General features: G+C 37.1%; 1 protein-coding gene across 8 annotated transcripts in view; it reads left to right on the top strand.

Moving 5' to 3' along the window:
* Positions 1-25464, top strand: part of ATXN1 (ataxin 1) — a 267664-nt gene that overhangs the window by 108117 nt on the left and 134083 nt on the right. The window contains exon 1 of one of the 8 annotated variants that reach the window (XM_067467505.1): positions 2512-2530. The exons of the other annotated variants lie outside the window; for them this stretch is intronic. The gene's annotated coding sequence lies outside the window, so the exon portion shown is untranslated. Of the gene's footprint in view, positions 1-2511; positions 2531-25464 lie in introns of those variants that run through there. 8 annotated transcript variants of the gene reach the window in all.

The following is a 25464-nucleotide window of genomic DNA, read 5'->3' as shown; positions in this document are numbered from 1 at the left end:
GTGAATAATTGTGGAAACTGAGAAGGGCTGTACTGTAGAACTGAAACCATTTACTATTCTAATGAAGTCACTTTAGACCCAGCTCTTTGTCAGGCTTTTGCTGGGTGCCCAGCTAGATATCCCCCCTTACAGTCACTAAAAAAAACTTCACAAAGGGATAGAACAGACAAAAGAAATGGAGCTTACTGTATTCTTGCACCTAAATGATACAGGGAAAATCTTCACAAACTTTTGTCTAAGTTCAGAAATGACACCAAACTAAAGGCTTAACACTGGTGTGGTATGGTGGATAACTGGCACAAAAGGTAGAAGAATGTCCTCTTTAAAAAAAATGCACAACTGATGTAATTTTTAATATGCAATTGCCATGTGACTGATTTTAGTGTTTACTTATGCTAGTTGTGTGCTTTTGTAGCTTCCATATCTGGAGATGAAGTGTTCTTTTTGTCTGAATGAATTGACAACCATGGTTTAGGAAACCATAAACTGAAATGGAATTGCACACTGCCCTTGTGATGAATATGGTTTGGCAAGTGTCTGACACCATAAATCAGCTAGGGCTATTGCTCCACCTCCCTAAGCTGCTGTACAATTGAGATGTAAGTGAATTTATGAAGCAGGCAAGTAGTTCCGAAACAAGGTTTCATCTTTCTAAACTATGTTCTGGCATGATGTCTGAACTTAGTTGCCATCTGGAATGAATTGCTGTTTCTTTTGTGATGCACCTGGGGCTTGTCTCTTAGTCGTTTTTCTTCAACCAGTATAACAGTGTGTTGCTTTGCTGCAAGTTCTCTTGAAAAATATGTTTTAAAAACCCACTTTATCCTTCCATTCCCATTAGTTTATGTTATCTTATTTTCAGGAATTCCAGATAATAGAAAATTGAAAGCTTTTTCCAGAATGTGAGAAATTGTATTGCTTGTATTCTAAAGTTTAAAAAATGATATTTATAGAAATAAAAAATCTATAATTTTTTGGTTTAGCAAGCACCTCTTAACCATACTGCATTTCCTGTTGTTCAAAGCAGATTAAAAACACAATCAGAACAGCAATAAAAAACAGAATCAAAATGTGATAAATTAATTAACACTAGGAATATAAGCCTAAAGCACTGGAAAAGTGGCAGGTTTGCATTCAAATCAGAGTGAAAGGAAGTGCCTAAGCAGAATTCAAAGCAAAACAGGAGAGTATTTTTGGCTTACATCTAAATGAAAGCAAAGAGTCACACAAATATCACAATAGGACTATGTTCCAAAAGTGTGTCATCAGTGTTAGAACAAGTCCTATCTTCTTTCTCTAAACAGAAGAGAGTTGTATCAGATAGTGTTTGGGGGTTTTGTAGAATGAAACCACAACTTTGAATTTTATCCATGGTTTGAAATTATTTTTTTAAATCCAGAAGCAAATCTTGAGTTTGCCATTTTATATAAGGAATATCATTTTACCACAACATTGTATATAACGGGATTTAAGCGTCCTCAGATTTTAGTATTCACATGTGGTCCTAGTAACCAAGTGTGATGGTGTATTTAAAGCTTGTTGTGGAACAGCGAAGTAAAGGCGATAAGAGGGCTGCCTGAGAAGTCAAAGGCACCATTTGCTCTGGTCTTGAGGTTTGTTCTTCTAAGACTACAGTTGGTAGCTAGCAGATGAGGAGCTTTCTAATATGGCGAGGAGGAAGGGAAAGCGCTGCTCTGGATTGTCAAAACATTACTGGATCTGTTGCCTGCAGTAGTTAAAGAAGAACAGGAAGTAAAAATGTTTACCAATGGAGTTTGAATTCTGTAATGAAATGGTGAAAGCTGTACACATTTCTTTGAGCAGCCTTGAAAAAATAACTATAGCCATGCAAATGGATGTTTCCCATTGAAACATTCACTGGGATTTAAAGGGTAAATTGCATAAATTAGGAAAATATTTACAAAACTTAGCTTGAAATTACGTGTAGGAAGAAACACAAAGTCTTGCAAAATACAAATGGGGATGAAATTGGATTTGAAGGAACTCTGACACATCAAGACAAAGATTTTCACATCCGTACGTCATAGTTACTGCGTTATCCAAGTTGGGTTGGAATTATTATTTCAGGAATGAGGCAACCCATGGGTGAGGAAGGGAATAGTATTAAACAACAACATATGTGAGAATAAATAGGCACTGAAGTGTGGGTGTGTTCTGCAAATATTTCACCCTATTAAAACTCATTCATTGCCTCCAAATATTGAATGGCTAAATAGGTGTAGAGGTTCTAAGGTCATGCTTATTATAATGCCTGATGAATATTACTGGAACATACATTTCTCTGCTCTGGAATTCTCTACTCCATAACTGGTTTCTAGACACAATCTATTCCTTTGTTCCACTCAGTTCCTCTCTCTTGCTGCTAGAGAGCGATAAGATGATGGGAAGGGTGCCTAGGAAGGAAGGCTGAACTCACTGGGGAGCTGACTGTGTGCCTGAAGAAGTCTTACTTAGAAAAATGGTTTAAAGAATTTTGGCTGCATTGGCCAAGAGTGTGAGACAAAAAAAGGTAAGATTTCCATTTCGAACAAGTTCCATTTGTGAAAAATCTTGCAAGTTTTAGTTACACAATATACCCCATGAAATGAAATGGAATAATAGCCAGAATATGTAGCAGTGCATAAATCCGTATATTACCATGAGAAGGATGGAGAGAAGTGTGGGATTGTAATGTTTTGCATACTAATCCTAAATAGGTTTGCACAGTGTAGTTGATTTTTCTTCTTGTTTTACACCAAAAGTATGAGAACCATCAAAGTCAATTATAAAAGATATCCACTTTGAGAACTCGGTCCCTATTTACACTTACCATTTAATGTCATTCGAGGCTAGTTTCAAACTGCAGCAGCTAGACAACAAGCTCCCATAAAAACGTGCGAAAGAAAGCCTTTACTCTATGGCTTGTGTAATTGTCAGCATCTGGGCCTCAAACAGGTTCTAGGATTTCTTGTGTAATTATCTCCACAGCAAAATAAAAATCAAGTGAGGTTTGAAACTGAATTAAATGGCCAGTTTAGGTGAGGCTTCAGAGATTCATTTTAAATAATAACTGAACTTGATTCCCAGACTTTAAACTTCACTATCCACAGCAGGTTAACAGGTTTACTCATTTCAGCCCTATAAGGAAGAAGCAAGGAAACTCTTTTGTTGCTATTGTTATGCAACTGGGAGTAAGAAAAGCCTAGGTAGACTCACAGCTTACTCAAAGGACTAGTAGTAGATTCAGATCTACCTTTTGCTTATTCTGGCTTATACAGCAACATGGATGTTTTAATTAAAAAACCATGCAATGCAGGCAGTATCTATTGCAGAAGCACATATGGATTCTGCATTATAGAACTTTTAACAGGAACATTCACTTCTCTAGAGCTGAGCCAACCAAGTCATTTGCTGCTGTTAATGTTGAGAAGCACTTCTGTTTTATACACTTTTCTCCACCAATTTCACATTTTGGAGTCCAGATCCTGGCTATCTAGCAGTTCAGTAGTATCCAAAGATTATTTCTGAAGTTTCCTGGGAAGTGTTTTCCCTGAATTAGCACTGCCCTGGCAGACTTCCGTAGCTTAGGATAACAGATCTGCATAGTCCTTAAATTTGTGCAACTAAACTTGGGGAAGTCTTGGATCATTCATGTGCTAGTGTTTAAACCAGGGGTCCTCAAACTTTTTACACAGAGGGCCAGGTCACAGTCCCCCAAACTGTTGGAGGGCCAGATTATAATTTGAAAAAAACATGAATGCACACTGCATATATCTTATTTGTAGTGCAAAAACATTCTAGAACAATACAATAATTAAAATGAAGAACAATTTTAACAAATATAAACTTATTAGTATTTCAATGGGAAGTTTGGGCCTGCTTTTGGCTGATGAGATAGGATTGTTGTTATTGTTGTTGTTGTGTGCTTTCAAGTCGTTTCAGAATTAAGTTGTCCCTGAGCGAGGGCCAGGTAAATGACCTTGGAGGGCCGTATCCGGCCCTTGGGCCGTAGTTTGAGGACCCCTGGTTTAAACAGAGTACCTTTACCAGGACTGAGGCAAATAGTTCCTTCTGTCCTTCTGTGTGCATCTATGATTGTCTGTCTAAAGACACAAAACTGTTTTGTCACATATTGTTATTTAAAGCAGTGGGAGTCAGGAAATCTTGACACACAACTTAAACCTCTGTTTCCCCCAAATGATTTTGATGATTTGTTTGTATCACTGTCTGTGATTATATTGGCAACACAAGGAAACATTTGGACTCAATCTTGTTCCATTTAGCACCTCTTAGGTTTCCCCCTCTATCTGTCCCATATGTCCAATAACAGCCTTACAAATCATGTGGAGGGCTTTCAGAAGGAAAACTACTACTACTGATCTCAATAGAAAGGTTGTTGGGCTGCCTTTCTTTGCTTAACTGTTTTCTCTGCTTAAGAAGGAACCAGAAAAGACTTTGGACATCCTGTAAATGTCCATAAATCAGATATTAAGTTAGACAAGCTATTTACTTTCCAGGCATTGTGAGGCTTTCTGAGCTGAACCATGGGGCCAGCTGAGGCATTCCCTGGTTCCTGGAAGCCTTCTTACACATAGTTCTGTTTGAACTATGATCATAACCAGGGACATGAGAGAAAAAGAGGAGGAATCTCAATTTTCAAGCCATCCTATTAACCATTTGAAAGGTTCTCCTTCATTGAACATGGACCTTTTATACAAAATTTGAAAAAATCTTTATCCTTCTGTATAAGGATAAAGTTATTTCATTTAGATTATTTACTTGCTATATGTTGTTAGTCTTCCCGCTCATCTGTATTGAGTAAGCTTGCAGTAATACCTGTTAACTGCTGTCATAGCTGCTGTTTATATAATTTGCTTTGAGTGATTTATTTCATTATATTATTGGTGAAATTCACACCTATCAGTACATGTATGTATGTACAGGAATAAGACATAGAGCTGTCTAAATCCTTGCACGTTGTGCCCCCCCCCCAAAAAAAAAACCCCATGAAGAATGCACTCCTCTTTGCTATCTGTATCTTGCAGCATAATTAAATATATGGGGATTAAACTGATTCCAAATTGGATTTCCTAACATTTTAAGTGCATATATTGCCTTTCTAGGCAGTAGCTCAGTTATACATATTCCTGTGTCCACATTGTTACCATTTTAATCCTGTTAATCTTTTCATGTTTCCTTAAAGTTGAGGTTGGTGCAAGGTTTGCAGATTCCCATAATGCATTTTGAAGATGACAGGCATTTAAGAGATATTCCTTTCAACTAAAAGGTAAAAGGGAAGGTAAATCAACAAAAAAAAAAAAAAAGGTCTTGGGCGATCCTAAGACGAATCTCCTACAGGGTTTTTTGTTAGGTTTGTTCAGAAGAGTTTTTCTGTTGCTTTCTTAAGGTAATTGTTAATGTATTCTATAAATACAGCAATATAGTCTCCTGGGACAATCTCAGATTATGTTGCTATATTTACAGAATATTTTAACAAGTCTATTAAGATTCTGTATAGCCAATGATTTAAATTCTCAGTGATTTTATATGGTGTCTTGAGAAAGGGAGATAAAGTTAATAGAACTATAAAGGGGAAGTGATGTTTAAAATATTTGTTCAAACGCGAAAAAAACATATTCACTTTCCTGTTGGAAATGATTGCATTTGGACACCTCATTGGGGTCATTATAGGAAAGAAGTTTATGCCAGCATTACTCAGGAAGAACAGCTAACACATGTATTTGTAAAACAGTATTTTTTATCAGGTCAGCCATTGTTTTTTGAAAGCATTTCTCTATATAACTCAATTCTAAACCCTTTAATAAAATGTAACAATTTGATTATTCTTGTGTAATTTGCATCTTTCCTATATTGTGTACTATATCAATTCCTTATATAGAATATATAAATATCTTCTAAATATATATATTAAAATGTAACTTTAATACCCCCTTCTGTGACTGAGTTTGTATAATGCCTTGGGAAGGGGACTGTGGACAAGATCCTCTCAGCCATTTACCAAGCCTGATAATTATCAGACCCATTGTGTAGATATGTAGATAGATGATCCTCTTTCTAACAACAGGAGCTCAGGATGTTTGAGATCCTGCTGCTTCCATGGAAGAGGGGACTTAAGAAATGTGCATTCATTAACTTCCTATACTGACATCCAAATCCTTGATGTCCAAGATCAGCACTTTTGTCTTTTCAGTCTTACACCTTTTGTCTCACACAGAACTGGACACTTGAGTTAATTAAAAACTCATCAGCATTCCCGCACCATTGTTTTCTTATAGACTACACCCTTCCAGGGGTGTCTCTGCAGTGGATTGGCTTCTAACACAGACCAATCCCCAGTCACCATTCTTCCTGCCACAGGAATTCCCGCCTGTAGGCTGTGACCTAGAAGGAACTTCCAGCCAATCCCAGCATAGATTTTTAAGCCTGTGTTAAACTCCTATACAGATTTTTTAAACACAATGTCTAAAACTAAAGCACTTGTGTACAGGTTAGCTTCAAAATATTCATTCATTACTTTGTAAAATAATGGTAAAATACTTTACCATTATTAGGGTTTATATTTTGTGTATCATGTTGCTCCTAATGGTGTATTTGCAGATTTTAAAAAAGTGCTTTAAGATATATGTGGAGTTTGTTTCCAAAAGGTACCAAATCCATCTGAACAAATGTTAAGAAGAATTGGGAAAAAAAACCATGCTGGCTATGCATTGTCCTGTATATTTTGATAGTTTTGATCTGTTCATAATATTCTACTCCTAGCCAACAATGTGCTTCCACCTATAACTCATTTTTCTTTTTTTATAAAAAAAAATTGGGACCTTTTGGAAACAAACTCATTATACATTTCTCCATATGAATTTTGACAGTAGTAACTGTGTAATTGCTTTCTGTTATACTTTGGATTTTTTTCCCACAGAGAACTGCAGAGCACTTTAATATAAGCAAGTTTGATCTGTTCCCTACATGATGTTGGCATTAATTGGTTTAAAACTCATAATAGAAGGACTGCTTTAGCATGAGGAAATCTTGGCAAAGCATTCAATATTGTATCCCCCCTCCAGTTTAGGATACATGCACTATTTGAAAGGAAAATAGGGAGTGTGACAGAGAATAATGGAAATGAAACTTTCGGTGATACAATTCTTTCATTTGAGCATATGGTTGTTTGTCAAAGTTACATAGACATGATTTCAATAACAACAAAAAAGCAGCATTGCACATGTGAATCAGGTGCCTTCCTCTAGGTAGCTGTTTTTATGAATAAAGTTATTTTGCAGGTTCTCCTGAATTTGACATGAGTTGCTGGGCAGCTGCTTCTCAAAGGATAAGATTCAGAAACAACATAAATCATACAGATTGGCTTTGGGACTTGGGATTCTCAGGTTTAGATTCTTTTGTTGGTATATGTGTACATACTACATTGGGAATATATTTGTGCATATCAACATATGCATTGATCCTCCCAGCTCTTGGCCTTGTGCAAAAAGGTTAGCATATATTAAACATGTAATTGTTAGCTATTTCACATAAACAAACAATACAAGGCTTAAGATGATTGTTATCAACACTATAATGTTCTTTTTGTTCCATTTTTCTCACATCCAAAGAGCTGGGTGAGATTGTTTAAAACCTCATAAATTTTGTAACTTGAAGCAGGATGGCATTTTCTTTTAACCATCAATTCAGGATTGCTTTATAGTATGAGTATCTGGCTGATAAGTTGCCTTGTGGTTCTTTCTGACTCATTTTTCTGTCTGGGAAATGAAGTTTGTGAAGCTGGCTGTCGAATCACTGTTTGTTTGAGAGTCAAATAATACTTTTCACACCACCTCCTACTGATATCGGAGTATATATGGATAATGTGGTTATATAGTTTAGTTTTAGATGACAATAGGTTAATTCTGGATGGGGTCCAAAGGTGCTGTTCGTTCTTTTTCTTTTTTTTTAACAGGGACCATGTTCTTGTTTGATGTCCTGGTTAGTGTTCCCTTTAAGTTTTCTATGACCAAATACTGTGATTTATGTACTGTATGTATGACTAACGTTTGGAATTGCATTATATGGTCAGAGTACCTATATAATGTAGTTTAGTGCAGTTAAACTGCATTATATGGGTTTACTCACTCACTATATAATGCAATCCCAAACTGCTTAATATGGCAGATTAGATCTAGCCTAAGAAATTTTAATGCATGTTATATATACGCGTGATATATATATTTCAGGCATGGGCAAACTTTTTGATGCACTGTGTTTTAAATTTGACAGGCGGGCTAAGCCAGTGGCAGATGGATGAAGAGTGTTTGTGTGAACTAATGGGGGAAAAATGAACATATTCCAATCACACTGCACATATCCCATTTGTAGTGCAAAAGAAAAAGGAAGGAAGGAAAGAAAGAACAATACAATACTTAAAATAACGAACAGTTTTAACCAACATAAACTTAACAGTATTTCAATTGGAAAAACTTAAACTTAACAGTATTTCAATTGGCCATCCAGTCCAACCCCCTTCTGCCATGCAGGAAAAGCACAATCAAAGCACCCCCAACAGATGGCCACTCAGCCTTTGTGATGATGATGATGATAACAACAACAACAACAACAACAACAACAATAATAATAGAAACAACCCCAGGGGCCATCCAGTCCAACCAATAATAGGAACAACCCCTTCTGTCATCCAGGAAAAGCACAATCAAAGCACTGCCAACAGATCACCACTCACCCTTTGTAATAGAAACCCCAGGGGTCATCCAGTTCAAATCCCTTCTGCCATACAGGAAACACACAATCAAAACACCTCCTGAGTGTGCAAATGAAATAAGGTTTTGAAAGCAAGGAAGGCAAGGGGAAAAGGCTTTTGGTGGCAAGAGGGCAGAGGGAAAGAGGCTTTTGCTGGCAAGGAAGGCAGGGTGGAAAGGGAGGAGCAGAAGGGAGGGAGGAGGAGGAAAGTGTAGAGCCCCTCAGTATGCTTCACGGAGCCCCAAGGACTCCACAGAGCACACTTTGAGAACCACTGGTTTAAACCATGTTTTAAACCAATTTGGTTCAAACTACCCCACCTTGTTTTAAACTGTCTATATAGCTTTCTGGAATAGATACCTAGTTGTATATTGTCTGTCCATCCCCATTCTCGCTCTCACTACTCCCTCCCCGGTTTTGTTTCAGTACTTACGCAAGCTTCTCAATATCCACATTTCATCATTTTATATAATTTCTTAGAGAACCTTATTTTTGGGACAATAATCTATGTCTTCTGCCTAAAAATACTGAAACAGAAATTTTTGTCCATCATAAACTGGGCATTCAAGCTGAGAACAATTTTTCACTACAGGTTGAGTATTCCTTATTCAGAATTCTGAAAGATAGTAACCTATTTTCCTTTCTGTGATGTCTCATGCACAAAATCATTTAAAAATGTGGGTGTAAAGTTATCTTCTGGATGTGTGTATCAGATGTATATGAAATATAAATACATTTATATAAGAAATATGGATATGCACGTATTCTAAAATAAAATTAAAAAATCAAAATACAGAATATGTCTTGTTCCAGGCATTTTATATAAGGGATACTCAACCTGTACTTGGTTTTCTGATAGATCTTGTAATGTTGTGAATGCTTGCTTTCTCCCTAGAGCACATTATCTAATTGTCACTGAAGTAGTTCTAAATTATAATCTATTGCTGGAGTGAATTGGCTTTTACATGCTTGCCAGTTTTTAAGACCATTAATTCTCAACTGATATACTTTCTCTAAAGGTGGCAGCTAACCTGAGGCCAAGAAGAATTCTAAGAGATAATTTTTTAAATAGGCTTACTTTATTTCAGAGTCCTCTTGTGTCCCTAGCCACCTGTACAATAGAGCTTATAATATTGCAATTTAAAATTTTTACCTAGTGAAAGAATTCTTTTTAGTGCTGCTTCTTTGTGCTAAAAACTGCATGAAGCAATTTCACTTCACATGAGCAAAAATATATCACATTTCACCATTTGCCTATTACTTTAATTGAGTGTAAGGCACAAAATTACAGTTGTTGGCAAGTTGCCATTACACCATGAAAGTTGTATTCAGATCCCCTTCACCTCAAATGGGACGGTGGTAAATTGGTCCCTATATGCCTTTCCAAGAATTGAAGTGTGCAGCAGGAATCTTTTTCTGTATGCTACCATTGGTGGAATATGAAGTGGGAGGTTATGGGAGAGGGCTTCCTTGGCTGGTATCCCAATTATAGATAGCCCTCCTCTTAGAAGTCTGGCTGGCACCAATATATATTTATTTCTGGTGCCAAGCTAAAACATGGCTTTTAATGAAAATCTTTTGAAACTAATGTATTTCAAGTACACATGTGCATGATTTTAAATTCCTGTAGCTTTAAAGGTAATTTAACTCTTACTATATTTACTGTTTTTTTCTTGTTCAAATTATTTGCTTTTAATCCAGAAATTGCTTAGATTGTATGTCACCCTGTGATCCTGTAATAAATGGGACAGACAGAAGTGCCTTAGTAAACTAATAAATAAATTTAAAAATACTTTTAATACAAGACTTCGGAAGTCCATATCAACCCATATGCTGAAGGAAGCAGGGCTTCTTGTGAAGAACCAGCTTTTTCTGTAATTGTTTAATGTGTTTGCCACTACAGTTTCAAGTCAGTAGGGAGCTTTTAAAGAACAATGAAAGCTGGAATGGGAATATTGCATTGCATTTGGTGAGGCACACTTGAGAGCACTTCAATGCTCACCCCCCCCCCCCCAACTTGAACATTGCACCTACATTTTATTCTGTTTTTAAAAATTAAAATAATATAGTATCTGCTTTTTTGTTCTTTAGTGACATTGTTTTTTTGTTCTTTATTGACATTGAAAATAAATGGTCAACTAGGGGTGAAAAAAACCCCAGAAATTCAGAAGATTATGGAATGAGAGGCTTCTGTTTTTGCTTATAATTTTCAGTTGTAAACTATTTTCTTTAATTGCAAATAGTACATACTGAAAATGTTCAAATAGAGATGGTGTACTAGAGATGATGGCATATTCTAGCCCAATTCCAGCTGTTAGTCCAAGTACAGAAAGACCCCTGAATAAATGGGAAATTGATAAATCAAATCTTATGTAAGTTTCATTGATTCGTTATGTCTGCTACAAATGACTAAGAGTGAGGTTTCGACTATTTCAAAACATATAGTCCATTAATGATATTTGCCAAGCAAATTCCCAATAATGGTTGCTTTTATTTGAAATAACAATTCATGTGTTCTTCCTTTAATTGTTCCACCAATCATGAAAGTGATTACTGAAACTTGATCCTCACACTTAAAGATGTAGGCTGCTTTGTGTTTGTTGGACATTATTGTGTTAATTTGTGTTTGTTTTCACTGCTGGACTTTAGTGTTAATTCTTAGTAAAGTGTATAATCTTAGTGCAGCATTATATTTATGAATATTAAAAGGTTCTGTGGATTTATTTTTGTTTGCTTACATTAGACTTTTTTTTTGAAATTAATTGTTAATGAAATATCTTTGAATGATACTGTCCAGTGGGTAGATTACATATAAGTAATCCACTCAAACAGAGAATGGAAACCTAAACAAGCTACCTGGAGACAGGCCCGTAGCCAGGATTTCGATTCGGGGTTGGGGGTGGGTGGGTTTGGTTCGGGGGGGGGGCTGAGTCTGAGTGAAAGAGGGTCTACCCTAGCCAACCTTTTGTATCGTTACCCCAATACCCTCATGCATATGGGATACATTGAGTATGGTTATCAGATCATGATATGAATAAACATAACAGTTTAAATAATGCACCAGTAAGGCCTTTTCGCGAACTACCATGAGAAATTTTTTGGGGGGGGGCTGAAGCCCCTCAAGGCCCCCCCCCCCCCCGGCTACATGCCTGCCTGGAGAGCAAGCCCCCATGAATATCACAGAACTTAGTAAACATGGACAAGATGGCAATGCATATTATGTACACCAGGGGTCTTCAAACTTTTTAAACAGAGGACCAGATCACAGTCCCTCTGTTGGAGGGCCAGATTATAATTTGAAAAAAACACTAATGAATTCGTATGCACATTGCATATATCTTACTTGTAGTGTAAAAAACACTTTAAAACAATATAGTAATTAAAATGAAGAACAATTTTAACAAATATAAACTTATTAGTATTTCAGTGAGAAGTGTGGGCCCACTTTTGACTGATGAGATAAGATTGTTGTTGTTGTTGTTGTGCTTTCAAGTCATTTCAGACTTAGGTTGACCCTGAGTGAGGGCCGGGAAAATGACCTTGGAGGTCCGCATTCGGCCCTTGGGCCTTAGTTTGAGGACCCCTGATGTATACCAATGTATTTAAAATGTGGTGAGAGAAAATTTCTTGCAATATTTATTTATTTATTTGTTGCATTTGTTGACCGCCGTTCTCAGCCCTAAGGCGACTCACGACGGTGTACAACATATAAAAGACAATTTACAATAAAGCAATAACGAAAAATCAACATATCACTAATACACTAATACACAATAATATAATTACACTAGAATAATCCGCTCCGTCTTATCGTAGAATCATAACCAGTCTCGTAATCCATATTCCGTTCCAGTTGTCATTACCAGTTAATGTAGCACTCAATTAAATGCCTTCTCAAATAGCCATGTCTTTAGGCTCTTACGGAAAGACATAAGGTAGGGCGCCTGTCTGATGTCAACAGGGAGGGTGTTCCACAGCCGGGGGGCCACCACCGAGAAGGCCCTCTCTCTCGTCCCCGCCAGACGTACCTGTGAAGCAGGCGGGATCGAGAGAAGGGCCTCCCCAGACGATCTCAAGGCCCTCGTGGGCTCATAGGCCGAGATGCGGTCCGAAAGGTATTTTGGGCTGGAACCGTTTAGGGCTTTGTAGGATAACACCAGCACCTTGAATTGGGCCCGGTAGCAGATCGGCAGCCAGTGGAGCTGGAACAACAAGGGCGTTGTATGCTCCCTGCGTCCCGCTCCTGTTAGTAACATGGCTGCCGCGCGCTGGACTAGCTGGAGCTTCTGGGCCGTCTTCAAGGGCAGCCCCACGTAGAGAGCGTTGCAGTAGTCAAGGCGGGATGTGACCAGAGCGTGTACCACCGTGGCCAAGTCAGACTTCCCGAGGTACGGGCGCAGCTGGCGCACGAGCCTGAGCTGTGCAAATGCTCCCCTGGTCACCGCTGAAACCTGGGGATCCAGGCTCAGCGATGAATCCAGGATCACACCCAAGCTGCGAACCTGCGCCTTCAAGGGGAGTGCGACCCCATCCAGCACAGGCTGTAACCCTATACCCTGTTCGGTCTTGCGACTGACCAGGAGTACCTCTGTCTTGTCTGGATTTAATTTCAGTTTGTTCGCCCTCATCCAGACCGTCACAGCGGCCAGGCACCAGTTCAGGACCTCGACAGCCTCCTTAGTAGCAGGTGCGAAGGAGGAATACTGTAGGGAATACTGTAGACAAAAATATATCCGATTAACGGCTTTAGCAAATCAAACTTCAGGTTTCACTATAAGTGAAGATGATCAAACTAAGCATATCATGAGATAATGTAATTTCTTGGAAAAGAAAGTCATGCTTGGTAAAAAAAAAAAAAAAGACAGTAGAAAAGAGAGAGTCCATATTATAGATGGATTGATTCAGTAGAGGAAGTAATGATCCTTCGTATGAAGACCTAAGCCATAAGTTGAAGTTGGATTGGCAGCAAATAAAAACAACAGCCTGGTTTTAAATTTAAATGTAAGTTTTCTAGCTTTCATGATGATTGAGAAATCCGAATGTGTTCCAGGCTGGGAAATGAAAATTAAATGTCTTGAATATACTGGTTGCAAACTTTAAGAGGCTGTGTCTTTATAGAAAAAGTATGAGATTTATTCCATTTTACCACAATATCTTTCTAAAGAATTTGAATACAGAGAGACTAACATAGGCCTTCACAGCATACTGCTCACGGGCCAAATGTGGCCTGCAAAGGCCTTCTCTATGGGAAAGGCTAGGCTTCCCATTTGCTGCTTGCTTCTTGGCATGCCAAAGACTGAGTAGAGAGGGAGAAGCTCAGGTTCCTCCCCAGCCTTGTGCCGTTTAGGCAAGCATGTCAAGGGCTGAGCGCCGAGGGGGGCACTTGGTCCTTCCCCAGGGTTGCACCATTTAGGCAGGTATGCCAAGGGCCAAGTGCTAAGGGAGAAGCTCAGGCTTCTAATTCTCATGGGGAAGAGGTGGGCCTTCCCACTTGGTGCTTGGGCCCTTTCCCAACCATGTGCCATTTTTATGGGAATAGAGCAAGGATATGAAAGACACAGGATGTCCCCATCAGCAGGGAGAGAGGAGGGGTAGCCTTCAGAAAGGGCTTTTGTGTGTGTGGTTAATATTGATCCTTTACAAGGGCCAAGTTGTGCAGGTTTGCTTTAACACATTATGGAAACCTTATGGATTAGTAAAGGCTAACTGAGCCATGGATAATTTCTTTTTCTTGCTCTCTATATATAGATGTGTGTGTTTGCACATGTGGTTAATTAGAAAGAAGCAATTTAAAAAACCAATATTTGTTTATATGAGCACATTTTTAGCAGCACACTTCTCAATTATCTGAAGATCACTGCAAATGGCAGTGTAAAGATGTCAAGTGCCATGCTCATTTTATGCAAATTAATCGTATAAATAAATTAGCAGCCCTGTAATTGTCGATTTGTATCAGCAAGTGCCCTTATTCCAGACTAGGCTGCCCACCTCCACTTTCATGTTTTTGATGGCTTTTATTACTTGAGAGTGCTTTGAGTAGCTTTTGTGCAAGGGTTTTAAGGATCTTGAGTTAAGAAGCAGCTTATTTCAGTGTGGTTTCATGTTCTTTGAACACTTTCTTTGGAAAAGCTTAAGATATTTTAATTTCAGATAAAGACCACCTCCATTTATCTGACTTTAAAAAAACCCTCTGCAACTAGACACAGAAAACATGTAATATTACTGTTCTTGACAAATTATTATCAATGTACTCAAACATGTGATCTAGTCTCCTAGTTGCTTCCCTGGAAAAGAGGTAGCTGCTGCCCAGTTCAAAGCAAAATAAATGAGTCAGCAGCACTAAGGACCTGCTGCCAACAGTAGACTTCTGCCAAGTCATTAATTTTTTTCCCAGCTGTTGTATGTCTTACTTCAGTAAGGTAAGCATACTTTTATTTGTAAAGAAGGAAAGTCCAAGGACAGCCCAAGTTTAGTAATTGTTGTGAGTACTGCCGTGGATGTTAAAATGAACACCAATTCAGTATTTTCTTTCACCTTTTTACTTTTAAATAATTATTCTGAAATTAATCTTAATCTTTCTGAAAGATTTTATATGGTTTTTTCATAATTCTTCATCACTCAAAATAATGTTCTGCATATAAAGATGTATATGCAGAACGTTGTTAAAGGCAAGGAACATTCATATAACAGTTACATTTACCTAAAGGGTAAATAGTCATTGTAATCTCATGAATATTCTGATGACATCTTCCTTACAATGCCAGTACCATATCCTTAATAGAGATGTAACATATTGAATGTGCTGCAGTTTTATGTAGTACCTTAATTGATAATCACTGTCATTCACCTGAGAGGTGATGAGGCAGTAGTTGATAGGAGCAAAAATTACTCCCAAAGTGGGACTGTGTTAACTAAACACTGGCTATGGTCAAAACAGTATCACATAACATGCCTAATATGTATAGAGTAACTACAGTAGTGATTATATATTACACAAAAAGAAATTCGTCCTTACAGTTCCAGTACCATAGCAACAACACAAAGACATTTAGCACAACTTATTTACTGCAAATATATATAGTTCCTTTATTGATTATAACCCTTATTTATTTATTATTTTATTATTGCACTTGTATACCGCTAATATCTCAGCCTAAATCGGCGACTCATTGCGGTTTACAACATTTAAAAACAACAATATTCAATTTAAAAGCATAAAAACACATATACAATACAAAATTATTGGGCCACCAATAACAATCCAAATGCATCTCGTAACTGGAATCGCAATCCAAATTCATCATCTGTAATTACCAATCCTTTAATCGTCAAAATTCGTTTCGTCGGATTATCCGAATGCTTGTTCAAACATCCATGTCTTCAGTCTTATTCACTAGAGAGGTAATGGAGCAACTTCTTAGGAGCAAACGTTACTCCAAAGTATATGAATTTTAACCATACACTGACCCCAATAAGCAATTGCAATTAATGTAATGTCGCATGTAGAAAAATCTATATGAATATGATACCAAAACAGTTACTTATTATCAAATTCAGAGCTATCACTCTCAGTACATTTCTTATTTTTGGACCCAATATGCCTAACATTGGTAAGGAAGCATGTGACACTCTTAAGTGCTTATATAGTACATTGAATTGGGAGTGAAGGTCAATATAAAGTACGTTGACATTAACCAGAAGCTGACTACAGAAAACAGTTCCAAATAATGCTGTCATTTAAACCAGTAAGGATGTCAGAATTAAGATAAAAGTGCAGAAAGCTTCTCTCCTTAATAAAACAGATTGTAAATCTTGACTAAAATTGCCCTTGACTGCCTCAGTAGTGCCACATTTTATGGTATAAGGTTGATGCAGATAAAACTGGGCATACAAAGAAATATCCCTGATATCTGATCCTACTTTTTATGTTCAGAAATTCTAGCTCTAAGGGAGTGACTGGTCTATTCCACATACATTTTGTTACATTAACATATTATTATATATACTGTATGCTTAGTTTGTCATGGAGAATATAATCTAAGCCTATATTTGGTAGGATGTGTAAGCTTACAATATTCACATCTACCACAGCGGGGAGCTGCGGTGATGCAATGGGTTAAACCCTTGTGCCAGCTGAACTGCTGACCTGAAGGTCAGTGGTTTGAATCCGCGAGATGGAGTGAGCTCCTGTCTGTCAGCTCCACCTTCCCATGTGGGGACATGAGAGAAACCTCCCACAGGATGGTAAAACATCCGGGTGTCCCCTGGGCAACGTCCCTGAAGATGGCCAATTCTCTCACACCAGAAGCTACTTGCAGTTTCTCAAGTCACTTCTGACAGTTAAAGATGAGGGAGCATGTTTTATTTTTGGGAGGAAATTATTCACATCTTGATTTTGATTTTATGCTTAGTTATATGATTTGGTGTACATATGTAAGGCGTTGAATTTTGCCACTATTTCTGTGTACACAGCTTTGAGTCCCTCCAGGGGTGAGAAAAGCGCTGTATAAATACTGCAAATAAATAAATAAAATAGCTGCACTAGTGTTATTTGAGACAACTGCAACACTGCCTTTATTTACTAATTTAACTATATTGTGTGGATGAGATGCCTAACCTGTGCAATGCCAAAAATTCCTTTTTTGATGCTCCATGGTGATTTTAATTGACTTCTGATGATGCAATGTTCTTCAGAACTACTTCCTCAAATGTAGAAATTAAATGATTGACTATTTGTATAAATCAAGGATTCACTTTTCAACATATATTTACTAGCTAGTGTAGACTTGTCCTTAGTCTATTCTAGCTACTAATTTTGTTTTCTCTTGTTCTCTGCTAGAAGTTGATGATAAAATTGCAATAGAGGACCTAGAGATTCATAGAGAACCCATTGTTATCAAATCCATAAATAATAGAATCTGCAAAAGTCAAACCCACAAATGTGAAGATTTGCCTGTTATTTGTAGAGCCATAGACAACCTTGTTAGCAAATGCTGTCATGGTGAGTGCTAGCCTTACTTTTTCCCCTTAGATAAAGACTCAGCAGAACAGCTTTTATTAGCTTAGTGTTCTCCAAATGCTTTGGACTTCAGCTCAAATCATCCTTCCTCACTGGTCAATATAAACTGGAACTGATGGGATGTAGTACAAGCAGTCTTCAGGGCACCAGATTGTGGAATGCTCATATATGTGTTTGTGCGTGTGTGTGTGTGTATGCATATATGTGTATGTATCTGTATCTCTCTCTCTCTCTCTGTGTGTGTGTGTGTGTATATGTGTGTGTGTGTGTGTGTGTGTATCTCAAAATATGTTTGTTTGTTTACTTGTCTGTTTTTACCACCAAGCCTGTTACTATGTGAAGTGGCTCTCTGTGATGTCACTGGGAAAGAAAGGTGACATGTGTTTGAGGGGAAGGAAGGGAGGAAAGAAGGAATGAATGAATGAAAGAAAGAGGAAAAGAAGGAAAATAAAGGAAATGAGAAAAGAAGGGGAGGGAGGGAGGGAAAGAAAAGGAGAAAAGGTATGGGGGAGTGGAGGAAAGGAAAGGAAAGAAAAAGAAGTGATGAAAACAGGGAGACAGCCTCCCCAACATATACACAGTGCCTGGTATGTATGCTAGTTCATCTATAAACTATAATGTTTCCAGTTTTTCTTTTTTTCTTAGCTTGCCAGGTAGTCCTGAAAAGCACCTGTACCCCTCTCCCTAAAGTGGAAAGTAATGACTAAGAAAAAAAGTTATGATAGGGTTATGTTGTTTCCAAGTCAGAAAGTCATTACTCTTCAAAAAAACAAACCATAAATGAATTAGGATCTGTGCATTTCCCAATTTAGTATGTGCTGCAGTGGGTAAAACAGCTTCAATTTTTAGCAACACTGTAGAACATTTTGCCAAAATACCCTAGTGTAGACAAGGCCACGTATATTTGCGACATGTACTGTTCGCAGAAGACAGATTGATGTTAATTAGGAGTGGGTGGCATGCAAGTATAAAAATAAAATTCTTTTCTTCAATGTTTTAGTATCAAAAATAGAGTACATGATGTAGTGATTAGTATATGCGTGTGAAGTAGTTGTGTATCTTTTGTAGTGAAGCTTGTTTAACAAAATGAAAGTGCATCCTCTATATCAAACAGTTAACTACTAGTATAAAACATTTTGGATTTCTTTCTGTTTCTATGTCAAACAAATACATTTTAGATGAGGAAGACAATTCCCAAGAATTCAGTAAATGTCATAAGAGTTGTTGAAGTCCTACATATTTACTTTGGATTACATCCTTAAAACAACAAGCTAGCACATTAACAGCAGTGAAATTACTTGCAGTAAATTAGCTTTTTTTTGTCTGCGTTTAATTCAGGACATAAAGAGGCCACATTTCAAAAACCATACAGCAAATGTTATATCTGGGGATGTAACCGATTTTTTTACTAGTTAATTTTAAATTATACCTTTAGAGAATAATTGCAGGCATTTTATAAGAATTTTTCAGACAATGAAAAGTAATAGAAAAGTAGTAAGTGGTACAGTAAATCATTCAACAAGCTACTGGTTAAAGATCAACTTTTGAAGCTCTGGGAATACATGTGTAAATGTAGAGTGATACTGTAAAGCAAAAAAGAAATAGCTCAAGCTGGGTGACACAATTAGGCCCTTTGACTGACAAGTGAGTTGCCTCAGATGGGGAAGACCTAGGTATAGGTGCATTTACACTGTAGATCTAATGCAGTTTGATACCAGTGTGATATTGCTATGGCCCAGTTGTATGAAATTGCGGCACTGTAGTTTGGTGAGGCACCAGCACCATTGGCAGAAAAGGCTAAAGTATGATTGCAAATTTATGATTCCACAGAATTGAGTCATGGAAGTTAAAGTGATATAAAACTACAGTAATGTAGCTGCACTCTATGTGGCACAAATGTTGTACCTATAAAGTAAAATTTAGGAAACTGATCTTGCCGATGCTGTTATTAAATGTCACTGGACAGAGTGTTGCTTGAACTGCACACTTCAGGCTTGCTTAAACATTCCTTTACAGTGCCATAGCAAGGAAGACGTGTAAGTTAGAGAAGATACAAATAATTGTAGCACAGTTAATAGTTGTACTATTCATATAAGAAGTGATGGCAAAAGTGTCAACCTTAGCATAATTTTTCTTAGGTTGAAGATCTTGTAGCTACTAATAAGTAGGTATACATATATAAATATATAAATGTCCTAATATTTGCAAGCAGTTTGGGAAAATGATGGCAATGAATAGCTGGATGAATAAATACTGTCCCATTTATTAAATCAGATTTTATGGCATTATATTGCGCTTCCTAGTGTTCAGAGTGCTTTGTATGTATTACTTGGTTTTAAATCTGCAACAGTCTTGGAAGATAAATAAGCATCAATATTTATTATTGTTATGAAGAAGTAACTAGATTTGAAAAAAATGTTTTACAAATTTTCACTTTGTGAGTCCAAAGCAAGGGAGAAATTCAGACCAAAAGCCTCCTGGTTCATACCTCACTTATTAAGGGTATTATTGTATAAAACAAGTAAATCACAATTATATCTGTCCTTTGGTGGGGCGTACCACATCATGCCATCACTCTCATGGGAGACCTTTTTAAAAACAACAACTAAAAATCGCATTATCGATTTCACTTCTCACTTCTGCCATGCTGTGAATCCCTGTGCGAAACTTCAGTTGCAGTTCTGCTAATTTTGGGTTGTCGATGCTTGGGTAGGAGATCCAGCCCCTTTCTCTGTTGCTAAAATGGTGCAGTGCCATGACTTGGTAACATCCCATTTTCTCTTTCAAACACACACACACATGCTGCTATAGGATCGGGGTGATAGACTCAGGATAGAAGGAGAAACACAAGAGAGAGTATAGGCATTCTTGGTTTTGACCTTCTGCTTTTCTGATAGGGATAATACCTGAGCTTCCTTCTACAGTGCCATGACTGCAGAATATGGAAGGAGGGGAATTGGAGGAAACTGATTTTTCATATCACGTGAGAGCTGCTCACTTTTCTCCCTTCCCTCCCTCTATTTCTGACACTTGGCACTAACAGACACTGTAATCTTGGAAGGGTTCTCAAGGTACCCAAGGAAAGACAGAAATTCTGAATGCATAGCACTTTACAGTTGTAGTGTGAGAGGGGACTTGAGCAGTAAAGCTCTCAATCTCCATTACACCAGGTTTTCTTTCTCATTATCTCTCCTCTTTAATTAGGTTTCTTAGTTTTCTCAGTACTCTCACAAGTGAATTTTTTTTTTTGAACAGCACTCCTCTCCAGAAAGAAAAATACGATTGGAAAAGTAATTTGTTGCGCGTTTATTGAAACATTCCAGTGAGCTTAATAAGACTAATGTACTTTACAGCATTAGCTGCAGATGAAATCCAGTAATGACAACCAAGACAGATTTTGTGTGTGCATCTGGAAAATATTATCTTACCTCAGGCAATCCAGAAATTATATAAACCTGTATATTTTTATTTTCAAATTATAGAACCTGATTTCATCATCAGACAACAAAGTATGTCTAGATTTTTGATCCTGTATTCTTTTTATGAAACTGAATTAATTCAGTGGCTTGTTAGTAGTATATAATAATTTATTCAAAAGATCTTTGTATTGAAGAAGCAGTTAAGAGTGCCTTTTCTTTCATATAGAGGTAACTAACAGTGAGGATTTATGGGGAGAGGGGGATTTTTTCATTTGTTTGTGCTGAAAAAATATGTCCTTCTGTTCTTTGCTCATTCACAGTAAAGAAAATCTGTTGAAGAAGAAGTTGTAGGTTTTCTCATAGTTTGAGTTAGAAGTCCTCTAGTTTGCAATTGTGACACAAAGATGAGCTGGCTGTGGAAGATTAGGATCGAGAGCAAATGGGCAATGTCTGACTACAGAATCTACTTCTGGTAGCTGATCTTGGAGATCTGCCAACAGAGCAGTCTACTGGCGAAACTGCTCTGCTGAGTAACAGCCAAAAAAAATCTAAAAGTTGGATAGAGAATGAATGGAGCAAGGGAGGAACCAAATTACAGCACACCATAACCTTGTATAGCCCTCTGGCGATGCGTCCGTGTTGCTGGCACATAAGTTAGGAAGATTTTGAACATCCGTAAGCTATGTGATGTTTGGATTTAGTAGGCCCAGTGTTGGTTTGCATTGGAGCTTCAGCGAAGTTCTTTTTTTAATGTGGAAGAAGACCATGTTAAGGTGACTAGACCCCATGTTCATTCACCCCCACACTGACTCATTTGGGGTGATTCCTAAGATTTTTCCCAGGTTTTCTTTGCTGCCTTTGCCTTAATACTTCCAGTAAATGTTAAGACATTTCATCCTTTCTTTCCTTTTGGAAAAATTGAGCTGGACATGTTTGAACTATGATATATAATCCTAATCATGCTGTTGGTCTAGTTATAAAGATTGGAATATAACACTAACTGCAAACATTTTTAGCTCTGGTGGAAAAAGCCAACTACTGTCAAGGCAGAATTTATGTAATCCGTTCTATCTGTGGGATAGTGATCTATATGTGTGTTTGGCAGGTTGACCAAATTAGCCTGTAACACAGCTATTAAAATCTGCTTACATAGTTTATAGCTCTGGACACATTCTGTAAGTGGGATTTATTTTTAGACTCAAAAGTTGATTTTTGTTTTTATCTATTTAATTAGCAAATGAAAAGAGTTGGTGATGTGTATAAATCTGAGTAATACCGGTAGTAAGAGAAATCACAAGGATGCATTTATCTTTTTGCTATTGTTCAGCACAGAGAAAGAAAAAAAGCATTTACATATTAATTCTTAGTATTACAAACTGTTGCATAACTTTCTTAATACTATGCATTAGGGTGGAAAATAGGCATAAGCCAGGAAGGGCGGGGGTTCAATGAAGCTACGTTTACATGTTTCATCAGCATCTCACATCATGATGAGATCAGCATCTCATACCATAAATCTGCTAGGAAGAGCATATTCCAGAACCTAAAGAAAATTTATGGTTAAATAAGACCTTGAACAAATGCAATTTCATCACAGCAGATAACACAAATTTTGCTTGTTGGTCTTCTAGCAGTGCTCATGAATTAGAAGGCAATTGGTTAGTTCCATTAAAATATATTATTTGACTGATCTAACTTCATGACATAAATATTGTTATTCCCAACTGGATCTGAATCAGGGCCAGTTTGGTAAACTAACATTTATGTTCCATTATGTTTCATCGAGGAAGCCCCTTCTAATTAAATCCAGCAATTGTATTTATGCCACTAGCACCACAAATAATGTTAAAGAAAAACAGGCTGCTATTTGTTTTGTAATTTTTAAAACCAAAATCATTTTAGTAAATGTTTTGTTATGATATTGTAGTCAAATAACAATTTATTTGTTTGGTTTATAGCGTAAAACAGCAATCTAAGGAATTTTAAAAATACATTTTCTTCAAAATCATGCTAAAAACTGAATGTTGCTAGATGCATACAGTAGTTTCACATGATATGTACTATTCTTAGTTTAAACTCACTAATATATTATAAATCTGTTCACTTAACATTTTAATATGTGATTTGTAGAAAACACTTGTATGTTTTCAGGTTAATGAAACAGTTATGGTAAAGATTGAGGAATGACAAGAGATATGAAATAGTTGTCTTCTATATGGCTTGCTTTTGGTATTGTGCTAATAATTATTAGGTGAGAATGCTTTTTTCTTTAGTTCAGTGACTATATGATTTTAAGTTTGAGTGTGAATTATAGGAGTATCGGCCCCAAAGATGTGTGTTTTAAATATTTTATACTTTTATTAATTGCAAGTGCACTCATTAAATACGCTTGCTTTAAACTATGGCAAGGTCATATGTGTAGCAGGCATATGTTAATATATAATTTGTTAGCAACATGACCTACAAGTGTCTTAAGTTAAAATGTATTCAAGGATTGCTAGACCCAGTAGCAGATGATTTTGGAAATTTGTGAATTTGGTCCCTGTCTCTGATAATGTTTGAATATTTTTTTAAATCAGTTGACATCAACATTTCACTTGAGAGAAAAATAATACATAATTTTCTTTGGGAGATTTCTACAGATCATTCCTCACGAGTAACAGAATGGCTGTTCTGCACATACCCAAGAAGCTCTGGTTTGACATGTACCATCAGTTTGTACAGATCTCTCTTGCAAGAAAAAGAGATCATTTTGAGTATTGGCTTATTTATGGGCAGCTTTCATAATATTGCAATGCCATTGTTATTAGAGTGCTTTGGATTGGCAACTAGATCACCAAATTCTTTAAAACTAAACACATGTATTTAGGACCAGCTCATTGGCAGAGTGAATGAAGGAGTGACGCTACTATCTTTTATGTTGTGCTTAGTAGTAGTAGTGAAGTATAAGAGCTGTGGTCCCTAGCCCTCTTCTTTAGAAGTAAATTTAATAGATGATGAATTGGTTTATAAGATAGCTGTAGCTACAATGGAGAGGTCAAACAGCTCTTGGATTCCCTTTTTGGTGTGTACTGTACTGTATTTTCATACTCAACCAGTCCACAAATTACCCAGAACAGGTAATTGTCCACTTAGTTTTATGGAAGTATGAAATATATATACTAGTGTGTGCGTACGTGTGTGTGTGTGTAAAGAAACACACACTTGTTTTTAAATGCCACTTTGTCTTTGCAACACTAGGTCTGCTTCACAGATACTTAATTTTTCTCACTTGTTTCTGAAACACTTGGTATTCCTCTAAATGTAAAAAGCAAATTTCTGGCCTCAATACTTCATTAGCAGCATGAAAATCACCTTTTTGTTCAAAGCCTAAGATAACATGTTTTCTGAATGAATCCAACTTCTCATTAATTTGCGCTTCAGGAATCAGAATAAAGGCATGCAAATAAGAGTTCTTTCAAATAGCTCATAATTACATATACATAAAAATGCACTAACTTACAGCTTGTATGGGGTATTTCATATTTAAGGTTGAAACTAAAGATAAATTCACCCTGGGTGATAGCTAAAACATTCTGGGACTGATTCTTTTTTATGTCAATGGTTGCAAACCAATGGAAATGGAAGGACAGTTTTACGATAAAAGGGCATGTAAGTGGGGCAATAGCTCAACATACTGAAATAAGCATATAATACAATGGTGTTATACCTGGAGCATGTAACTATGAGCATATAAAATAGGATGTTGTTATACCTGGAATTTGAATATTTCACTGACACAGTGGTGCCAAACTGTACGTTGTGGGTATGCTACATTGACTTTATAGGTTTTAAAAAATATTCTGAAGTGAAGGTTCGGGTCCAGCCTATCTTCGTAATTGCATCTCCCCCTACAAACCGGTGCAAGTTCTAAGATCTGCCAGGGAGGCTCTTCTCTTGGTCCCACCTTCCTCTCAACTGTAGTTGGTGGGGACAACGGAGAGGGCCTTCTCAGTGATGGCCCCCTGGCTCTGGAATTTAGGTAAGCTCCCAAACTACACCACTTTCAGAAAGAGCTAAAAACTTGGCTCTTTCAGTAGGTCTTTGATAACTTTTAAAATAGCAGCCAGACTACTATCTTTAGCCAGGGAAGGCTAAATTGAGTGTATGGACCTTTGATCAATAACCATTGCCATATCTTATTGATTCTACTGCTCTTGTTAATTTTATATGTCTGGATTTAAATGTGTTATTGGTTTTAATGTTGAGATATCGTATTTT

The sequence above is a fragment of the Anolis sagrei genome, chromosome 4, assembly GCF_037176765.1.
Source record: "Anolis sagrei isolate rAnoSag1 chromosome 4, rAnoSag1.mat, whole genome shotgun sequence".
Classification (NCBI taxonomy): Eukaryota; Metazoa; Chordata; class Lepidosauria; order Squamata; family Dactyloidae; genus Anolis; species Anolis sagrei.
Note: the sequence above shows the minus strand (reverse complement) of the source record. Positions and strands in the feature narration are given on the sequence as shown.